This window comes from Anopheles darlingi, chromosome 2 (assembly GCF_943734745.1).
Source record: "Anopheles darlingi chromosome 2, idAnoDarlMG_H_01, whole genome shotgun sequence".
NCBI classification, from domain to species: domain Eukaryota; kingdom Metazoa; phylum Arthropoda; class Insecta; order Diptera; family Culicidae; genus Anopheles; species Anopheles darlingi.
Window position 1 is genome coordinate 12,581,772 of NC_064874.1, and position 10,502 is coordinate 12,592,273.

A 10,502-nucleotide genomic window follows, 5' to 3' on the forward strand; every position below is an offset into this window, starting at 1 on the left:
TGTTTAGTTTGGGGAAGATAGACTTCCTGACCGGAGCTACTTGATTGAAATTGCACTACCGCTTGGAGGGAGCGAAAGTTGCGGTTTTATTCATCCACTAGCGAGCGGTTTGACGATTACACTGTGAGCACTCGACAGGATATTGCACGAAACGACGAGTGGACTTGGACTTTGTAGTAATAATAGCAAGTGGTCAATTGTACTTCCGTCGCAACGAAAAGCAGCAAAAGAGGGTATTACATTCCACCGCGAGCGCAACTCCTTGCTCTGTCACCCTGGAAAGGAAGCTCCCAGTATCAATAGGACCTGGTAGGGTGACCACCAGGGAGCTCAACAGTGGCCACAGCAACAGAAGAAGTTGTGCGCGTGCATATAAATCATCCATTTTGGCTTGGCCATCCCCCTCCCCACAGTCCCGGCATTCGACCTGGTGCTGTGTGCTGTTAGGCTGATTGCACAAGTGCTCCTACCCAAATGTCCTGTCATCTCACTTCGTTTACGCTGTGTGTATGTGTGTCCATGGTTTCTGTCATTTTTCTTTCTGTCACATCCGTTTTTGTCCTTCAAATTCCGCGTCACATACAGCAGCAGTAGCAGCAGCAACAGAGAAGAGGAAGAAGATGATGAAGATGATGAAGATGAAGCAGAAGAAGCGAACAATTGTGCTCGTTAGCCGAATTGAGTCTTAAACCACAGCCCCAGGCCGGAGCACGTTTTCGGTTTCGAGGTTTCGTTCCAGGCCAGCATGCCGGTATCTTGGCAAAATGAAGCCCCACCAGAGGGAGAATGGAGGACACGGCAACACGGCAACAAACCAAAAAAAAGATGGAGCCATGGTCCCATCTCCTCTCTTCGCGGAAAGAGGTTGCAAAAAAAAAATGCGAAGCAGAACTCTTTTCTCGCTGGGTGTGACAGTGTGTCTGTAACAATGTTTCCACCGCGATAAGCAAAGCTGCACAATTCGTTATGAGGAACTGTCAGCCGGGCGGTAGCATGTTGCTGTTGTTGCCTATCGTTATGTCCACACGCTTCTCGAGGTTCTGGGTTCCAGGGGGATTTCTATTTTTTTTTTTTGCTCAACCCTGCTATCGTTCCACACAGCGTACACTTTACACGCAGAGCACCGCCACAATTAAGGGAAGGCCATGGATGGCCATAGATGACGGATGGCGACGGAATATGGTGGGGGCGTGTTTTGGTTGGCGACAAAAAAAAAACGCAGGGACGCCGAAGGACGAACGGAAATGATCGTCTCAATATCTCTTTCGCCGCCAGAAGGTGTCGGTGACAAAGCTAAGCTGCCACTATTTATAGTTCCTCTTTTTGTGCCTTTTCCCTTTCTCACGCCATCTCTCACTCTCTCTCTCGGTTTCATTCCATTATTTGTTCTGCACGTTTTTTATTTCATCTCCGCTCTTGTGTGTCTGATACAGCGTTGATTGAATCAAATGTTCATGGTGTGGTGGTGCCAGACGTTTTTTCTTTTCTCTTACTAGCCAATGCCAATAGCAACCTTGGGCCCATTGCGAGGGATAGTATTATGCTACCGACGGCAGCCGGACTGCATAAAGAAGCATCATTCCTGCTTCGTTAGGGAAGTGATCGCCTGTGGTTTCTGTCCGTCCTATTTTTCGCGCCCAAAAAGTCAAAATGGCATGATTTTAGGAAGACAAACAAATTTTTTTTCAAAATTTAAACTACCAAACGATCGATCAACTCCAACAGAGCGATTTGAAAATCCAAAACAAATACTCCGAAATTATTTTCATTTTAAAATAATCACGGATTTTGATGAAATACTGCATTAAAATTTGGATGCATAGTTTCCTGCTGACAGATTACCAAGAAACGGAATGTGGTAAATTATCGTTTTAGATCATTTAGTGAAACACAAAATAAGACGAAAATATCTTTGAAAACATTGTTTACGGCATTGTGCAAGTTCAACAGGTTTTCCTAGAATTCAACAAGTTGTTTGAGCAGCAGCATAAAATTTGCCTTTTCTAGTTCAAATCAAAGTCGGCATGTTGCTTGCCGTCTGACGTCACATTTCGTTTGACGTCTGTCAAACGCATTTCCTAGTACCGCAAGTTTTCTTCACTAAAATGGAACGTTCTCTGGCCTCGAACGTCAGACTATTTCTACCAGGAAGCAAGAAGAAGGAGCATGAATGCATCATTTCGTCCGTCATTACATCATGAGATGCAAAATGCATCAGGATCCTTTTAAACGCTTTAAAACCGTGCCGCACATGAAACGAAATACGCCGCACATTCGGGAACAATGGAAGAAAGATGTACTGAAGGCGGAATCTGCCCAACACCAACCCAACACCAACACGTTTGATGTCGTTTGCAAGCTGTTTGCTTCGAGGCCTCCAACACTCCGCTGCTAGCCTCCGCTACTGGATTCAGTCGCCAAGTGGCTCGCCTTAACCGTTTCTCGTCGAATGAATTATTTCATCTTTCGCCGTTCGCCCTTCCTGTCCTCGCACTGCACCATCGCACTGCACTACACTGCATCGCACAATCCAGCCAGCGGAACAAACAGACATCAAAGATCCGGTGTACTTTGGTACACTTGATAGCGCCTGCCGTCGAGTACACACCACTTAAGCGCGGCCAACACTAAGCGCCACCTACCCCCGAAAAACTAAAGCCCACCGGAATACATCAAAAGTCGGAACTTTCGGAGTTTCCTCCACGCAAATATTATCCACCCCCCGGGCTGGTCCGCCCCATTCCCGGGTGTTAGTTGCATTCGCTGTGGAGTGCGCACTCCGCAAACTGGACCGGACTGGACTGTATTTTTGGTTTAAAGCTTTAAACCCGGAGTAGGTCCAGGAGAATGAATGATGACGTCCAGGGAGGGGTAGCGGTAGAGATGAAAGTGTGCTGGGGGGTAAGGACAAACCTTATGCAATGATGATTCCCCGGACTTTCGGACTCTGCCGGTTGGTGCACGTTTTTATGCAAATTAGAAAATTACGACCAAGCTGCACTGCTGCCACCTTCAAGTGTCAGACAGAGAGAGAGAGAGAGAGAGAGGGAGAGAGAGAAGAAAAAAGATAGAAAGCGAGAGAGAGAGCCAAAAGTGTGTGTGCACTAGTTGGGGAGAGGGTGTTTGCCCACTTCCTTCTCGCGGCACTGGTTTGAACGGTGGAAACACTTAAAATCCGGCCAGCCAGCCAGCGAGGCAACCAGCGTACATCAAAGTGAGACTCCAACTCCGACTGGGGAAGGAAGAATGATTCTTTCATCGTTTTGGACCCGGGGTTGAATATTTGATACGGAGCACCTGGGAGAGGGGGCCGGAATGGGGTGAGTGTGTGTGTGTGTGTGTGGCCAGGAGGACATGCTAATTCTGGCTTCCTCTAATAAGCGCAACTTCCGCGCGCGACTTCCAGCCTTGTCCGGACTTTTCTCCTTCCAGCGAGAGCTTTAAAGACACACACACACCCCAAGGGGCTGGAGTCTTTGTGCCTGAGATGTGCGGGAATGTTTTTTCTTCCTACCTTCCTTCTTTTCCATTTCCATCCAAGACCATGGACCTGAACCTGGTTTCTGGTTCCAGGAGGTTCTTTGTTCGTGGAACCGCTTACGTCTTCGTGCCGCCATCGTCATCAGTGACCCGGCGGCATTATCGGGATTCCGGTGCCTGCCAGGAGTGAGTTTTTGGTATGCGACGGCCACGGTTGGCGCCACTGACCAGCCATGAGGTTAGTCCGTAATCTTAGCCCCGTTCAAGCCATGAATGGGATCCATTGCCGTCCGTAATCGTTGCGGAATGATTTTTATGCCAAAAAATTGATGAAATATGGTGCGATTTCCGGCCGACCAGACCAACGACCAGGCCGGCACGCCAGTCACGTGTGGTTCGATAGTTCGACTAAACAAATAAACGCGCCACGGTGAAGCGAAGCGAGGTTAAAATTGATCCCTCGTTTAAAGTGAGGCGTCTGCACAAAGAAAAAAAAAAACGAACAGGGCAGAACGGCGTCGGTGCCGGGAAGAAGAAACGTCAAAACCTTCGCAGCAAAGAGTTAGGGTTATGATGCATAATCGACTTTATGGCGCAATAAAGGGACGCTTTTATTACGCCCGAACACGCGCGCGCCCTCGCACACACCCGGCCCCAAAGGCATCCATTTTGATGAGTAATCATCAGTTGAGGCATGTGAACCAAACGATGACGATGATGAGGATGACGACGAGGACGCCAACCAATGACGAGAACGTTCCGGGTGCTGCAACAACCTGACCATTTTCATCGTTTATTAATTGGGCGTTCGGTTGTTGTTCCGGTTGAGTGCGTTTGTTTTTTGCTCGTTCGAGCATTCGTTTGTAGATATTCTGTTGGAGCATAAAAAAGTGGATTTTATCTAGATTTTATAGTGCTATCCGTAGCACGGGAGGTCAAACAATCACAACCGCAAATCACGATCAGCGTTTCAATTAAAGACGTGAGTGAAATAGTTTTCGCCAAAAACGCCCGTGAGGAAGGTTTAATGTTGCGTAACATAAAACCCGGTGCTAGATGAGGGGATCTCGCAGCCAATCCTGCATGCAACCAGTTTCATTACATCGTAACACCCATCCCCAACCCTCGGCGGGGTGGGACAGCGGCCTAGCTACGTTATAAATTATGCGTTTCGGTACGTGACGGTCGCGACGCGAGGCAACAAGCGATCTAATGCAACAGCTCATAGCCCCGGGATGGGGTGAGATGCTGCAAATAGGCCTAGGATCCAAATGTTTACGCCTCACGCGTACGCGTATTATACGATCGTGACCGTGGGAGATGCTGTTAAACGTTGCGAGAAGCTAGCGAGAAGTAAGCGTCATAAGTTATGTCCCTTACCGGCGCCTGACGTCTTGTGTGTATGTTCTAGATTTCTCATCTTTGCGTCCGAGGCCACGAGGCTCCCGAGGATGCGTTTTGAAGCGCCATTTTGTTCGCTTGTTTGTGTTTGTTCGCACCGCACGGCGTTGGTCGCGGCAGATTATCGAGCACAAGTCGCGCAAGACATGGCGCGTTGCATGCGTTAGTGTGCGAGCATCTAGTTATGTTTATGTAGCATCATATCCACTTCTTGGCCCATTGGCCTTTTGCGGTTTCAATCTGCGTTCCGGGGATGGTGTCCCCCCCCCCTCCTCATTTTGTGCTGCACCATTTGACCATTTCGACGCGATGAGCGAAATGAGAGACACAACGAGGCAGAGACAAAAAGAGAGGAAAAAAAAGAGAATCAATTTAACAAGCAATCGACCGTTACGGTATCGTGGAGTGAGACTCCTGTGAGACGCTGTGAGCGCGAGATCGTAAAAGTGCGTAAAATGTAACATCCTAGAATTCCATTTCTGCACTAAGAACGCTGCTAGCGCTTCGAAGGTTTCTGCTACGACTGCGGCTACTGCCAGTTAAATATGGACGCTTTATAGCACTTGCTGGCACAGCAGATTCGCGCCGATGCTCCTTCTGGCTTCTGGTCTGGTCGGCGCAGTCCAGTGGCCTCCCCCTCCACAAGCCCGGCACCACGCGCAGCCCTCCTCCACTCATGTGCAATAACCAGACAATATAAAATTTAACGTTGCTCTCAGAGTTACGACAGTTGAGGAGCATTTTTAGCGGTAAAAAGCTTTTTTACTGCGTGCGTTTCCCCCCATCCACCCCGCCCGGATCTCATACGAATTTCCGCTTTTTTCGAGAAAATAAACGGACAAAATGGAGTCTTTTTCGCATACGCGCGCGCGACGATGCTTTAAACAGTTTGCATCTTGTTGCTCGACGGCGGAATGGTGGAGGTTGCAATCTGATCAAAGTAAGCTGGAGCTGGTTGGAGGGAATGTGATTTGATTGCGGGAAGTGCTCGACGTCCAGGTGTCAGACGTTCATGGGGGATCATCGTTGGCCGGTATTTGATTTTGAAAGCGATTGCTGTTGGTTGAAACAACATTTGAAAGTGATTTCGATTTCAAAAACTATTTGTTCCTTTCCCTCCCAAAGGAATTGATGAGGGATTCGATTACGAAGCGCGCAGAGCGTCCGCGATGCAACAGATGAGTGGAGGGGGGCATCTAATGAAACAAGTTCAACGAATCCCACTCGTTGGTGAATCGAAACAGATTGCATTGCAAGAGCGGTTGGGTTGCGGATTCCCTGCTCGGGACGCGATGCAATGCGGATACCAAACCCCCCACCGTTGCGTCCATTTGCTCCCGTTGGCGTTTAGACACTCGCCACACGTTAGGCAATGTTCAACCGAGCTCAAACGAGGTCCTGCTGTCGAGGTTGGCCGGGAATTAGAAGCGCGCGTCGTATGATATTGCCTACGTCGACGTCGACGCCGACGACGACGACGACGACGAGGGAACACATGGCCATGGTGATGGCCGGTGTGGCATGCCGACGTTCGCCGCAAAAGGTTCCTATTTCAAGGTTTCACCGACAACCGACAACTCGTGCAGTTCTGCTGGGTGTTGGTATGTGTGTGTGTGTTGGCCGGAAATCAGAGCCACAGTTCATACGGACACGTACACGATTGTTGCGCCCTCTTCCTGCGGCCACCGACACCATCGCCATCGCCGTCACCATCACCATCGCCGTTCGTTCTCCATGATTAATGAAACTTTCGCCAAACGCCTCGCCGTTCGCCTCGGCTCGATACTGTGTGCAGCCAGGTCGAAGCAATATATATTCTGACGCCATTCTCAATTCCACTCGCAACTGCACACACCGTACCACAGCCGAGCAGCACTTGCAGTGTTCTACGAATTCACACCAACTGCGCCGTGACACCAGCTGTAGCGAGGTGTAGGTGCGGTCCTGTCTGCTGGCTGCTGGTTGGCCACTGTTGCCGATAACAACCTGTGCAAAATTTAAATTCAATTTCACTCAAACACATTGCGGGGTTTCTTTGCGTCCGTAGAGAGCTGCATCAGTGGCTCCACCCTTAGGAGCGCTCACGTTGCGTTAATAACAACCAAAGACACCCACGGAAGAGACATCGGTTCCAGTGGTTGAACATCATTCGGAACACCACAAATCGAAAGGCCTGAAGGGTTCTCTGCTGTCCGGCGAGAAATGCGAAATTTAACATGGACTTTTCTAAACTAAGACAACCATTTGACAGCTTTGCGTTGGGTTAAAGTTAGAGGTTTCTGGGGTTCTATGGGGTCTGGGGCTCACTCGCCCCTTCTTGTATTGCCGCGAGTGATTACCGATATTGCTTCGCACAATGGCAGCGTAATCGTTCCGTTTAACGGATTAACTATTCATCATCTTTGTTTCCTGTCACGCGATGCTGCCTGCGGATATCGCACAGCGGGGAGAGCGGATAGCGTGATATCAATCAGCAAGCTCATTAGCGTGTCGTCCATTACAAGGGAAAAACTGGTCCGGATCAGAGGCCTTTCGGTCCTTTCGAATTCCGAGTAACGATGGAGACGGATTTTATGCTCGCCTGCCATGATTCTGGACATTCCAAGAGGTGTTCGAAATCCAATCCCACTGCGTACCTGGCGAGATCCCAACGAGAAGCCAGCAAACCTCTTCACTAAAGTGATGAAGTGAAATCCGACATTGACCTCAGATTCCAATAACGGTTCGGTCGCCATTTCTCTCTATTCCTTTCTTTTCTCTTCATTACCGACTAATCGACCGTCGTTGGCCTAGTTGAGAGGTCTTTGCTGGAGAGCTTAACGTGAAATAGGAAGAAGCGAAAGCCAATTTCTAAACTCCATTTTTGTTGCATGAGATTCCGATATCCCTACTAGAACATCGTGTCAGACAATTCCTATACAGAAGCGGACGTTTTTGTATGGAGAGATCAGCCCGTTATGCTTGCGTGTGGGATGGTATTAATGGCGAGTTCATTAATGTTAATGTTCGACTTAACATCCATGAAGCATGCAATTCCTCATCAAACATGTAAGCTTTAGTATTAAGCTCAAGGCATTGTGTTTAATGATTGTTTGACAACGGACCAGGCGTCTCCATTTGATAATGATATGTCATGATGGAGGCGCATGGTGACCCATAGAATGGTTTAATTTCTCAACACCTATTTTTTTACTTTATTATATCAAATAAAATTTGTATCGTTGAAAACCGTTAATAAGATCAATACACAAAGACATTGGAAACCATTGCAATCATTTTTATTGATTAATTTAATTATTTTTAATTTAAAAAAAAAAGCTTGATAAATCTGACCTTTCATTCAAATTTCAAGTGATGCCTTCAGGTTAAAGCCATTGACAGATTCATGCATTTCATTCATGTTTTTTCTACGAAATTTTGTAATGCTGTTCGTCTCCAACAACTCTCCTCAGAAATTAACGTTGCTTCCGAAGCCAACTCAAATTAGTCTAATGGAACTTGTGCTTTGATCTGTCCACCCCGGTACGATGAAGATGTGGCAAAATATATTCATCATTCCGTATCACAGGGTAGGCAATGCTTCTGCTGAGGTCGGAAGCCGCTTTCATGAAAATTAGTCATCCATAAATATACGGCTCGATAAAATTCTAAGAAGTCTGTCCATCATTGGTCTCGGTATTATGTCTACTCTGCTGGTCACATCTATAAGGACAACATCGTAACACCACAAAAAAGACTCATTTGCTTCTTTTCGACTCATTTACTCATTTCATCATGAATTTAGAAATCACCATTTGCTAACGGTGAGCGCGAAGAGAGCAACATCTTACAAGACACTTTAAATGAATTTGAATACGAACCGAGTCATCGTTATAAATTTAAGTAATTAATGCATAAAGGCATCTCAAATGAAATGAAAAACCATTGCGTGCAGAAAAGTATAATGCTTTGGTGGTCAAATCTACTGACAATTCCGTCAACTTGAAGCAGAAGCAGCAGCATTTATTCAGGAATTGGCTTCCTTTGGTTCCGCATTGTAGCCGCAACCACAATCCAGCGTGGACTCTTTAATCAAGCCAACGACGGTCGATTAGTCGGTAATGAAGAGAAAAGAGAGGAATAGAGAGAAAGGGAAACCGAACCGTTATTGGAATCTGAGGTCAATGTCGGATTTCACTTCATCACTTTAGTGAAGAGGTTTGCTGGCTTCTCGTTGGGATCTCGCCAGGTACGCAGTGGGATTGGATTTCGAACACCTCTTAGAATGTCCAGAATCATGGCTGGCGAGCATAAAATCCGTCTCCATCGTTACTCGGAATTCGAAAGGACCGAAAGGCCTCTGATCCGGACCAGTTTTTCCTTTGTAATGGACGACACGCTAATGAGCTTGCTGATTGATATCACGCTATCCGCTCTCCCCGCTGTGCGATATCCGCAGGCAGCATCGCGTGACAGGAAACAAAGATGATGAATAGTTAATCCGTTAAACGGAACGATTACGCTGCCATTGTGCGAAGCAATATCGGTAATCACTCGCGGCACTACAAGAAGGGGCGAGTGAGCCCCAGACCCCATAGAACCCCAGAAACCTCTAGCTTTAACCCAACGCGAAGCTGTCAAATGGTTGTCTTAGTTTAGAAAAGTCCATGTTAAATTTCGCATTTCTCGCCGGACAGCAGAGAACCCTTCAGGCCTTTCGATTTGTGGTGTTCCGAATGATGTTCAACCACTGGAACCGATGTCTCTTCCGTAGGTGTCTTTGGTTGTTATTAACGCAACGTGAGCGCTCCTAAGGGTGGAGCCACTGATGCAGCTCTCTACGGACGCAAAGAAACCCCGCAATGTGTTTGAGTGAAATTGAATTTAAATTTTGCACAGGTTGTTATCGGCAACAGTAGCCAACCAGCAACCAGCAGACAGGACCGCACCTACACCTCGCTACAGCTGGTGTCACGGCGCAGTTGGTGTGAATTCGCAGAACACTGCAAGTGCTGCTCGGCTGTGGTGCGGTGTGTGCAGTTGCGAGTGGAATTGAGAATGGCGTCAGAATATATATTGCTTCGACCTGGCTGCACACAGTATCGAGCCGAGGCGAACGGTGAGGCGTTTGGCGAAAGTTTCATTAATCATGGAGAACGAACGGCGATGGTGATGGCGATGGCGATGGTGTCGGTGGCCGCAGGAAGAGGGCGCAACAATCGTGTACGTGTCCGTATGAACTGTGGCTCTGATTTCCGGCCAACACACACACACATACCAACACCCAGCAGAACTGCACGAGTTGTCGGTTGTCGGTGAAACCTTGAAATAGGAACCTTTTGCGGCGAACGTCGGCATGCCACACAGGCCATCACTACCCATGGCCATGTGTTCCCTCGTCGTCGTCGTCGTCGGCGTCGGCGTCGACGTAGGCAATATCATGCGACGCGCGCTTCTAATTCCCGGCCAACCTCGACAGCAGGACCTCGTTTGAGCTCGGTTGAACATTGCCTAACGTGTGGCGAGTGTCTAAACGCCAACGGGAGCAAATGGACGCAACGGGAGGGGGATTTGGTATCCGCATTGCATCGCGTCCCGAGCAGGGAATCCGCAACCCAACCGCTCTTGCAATGCAATCTGTT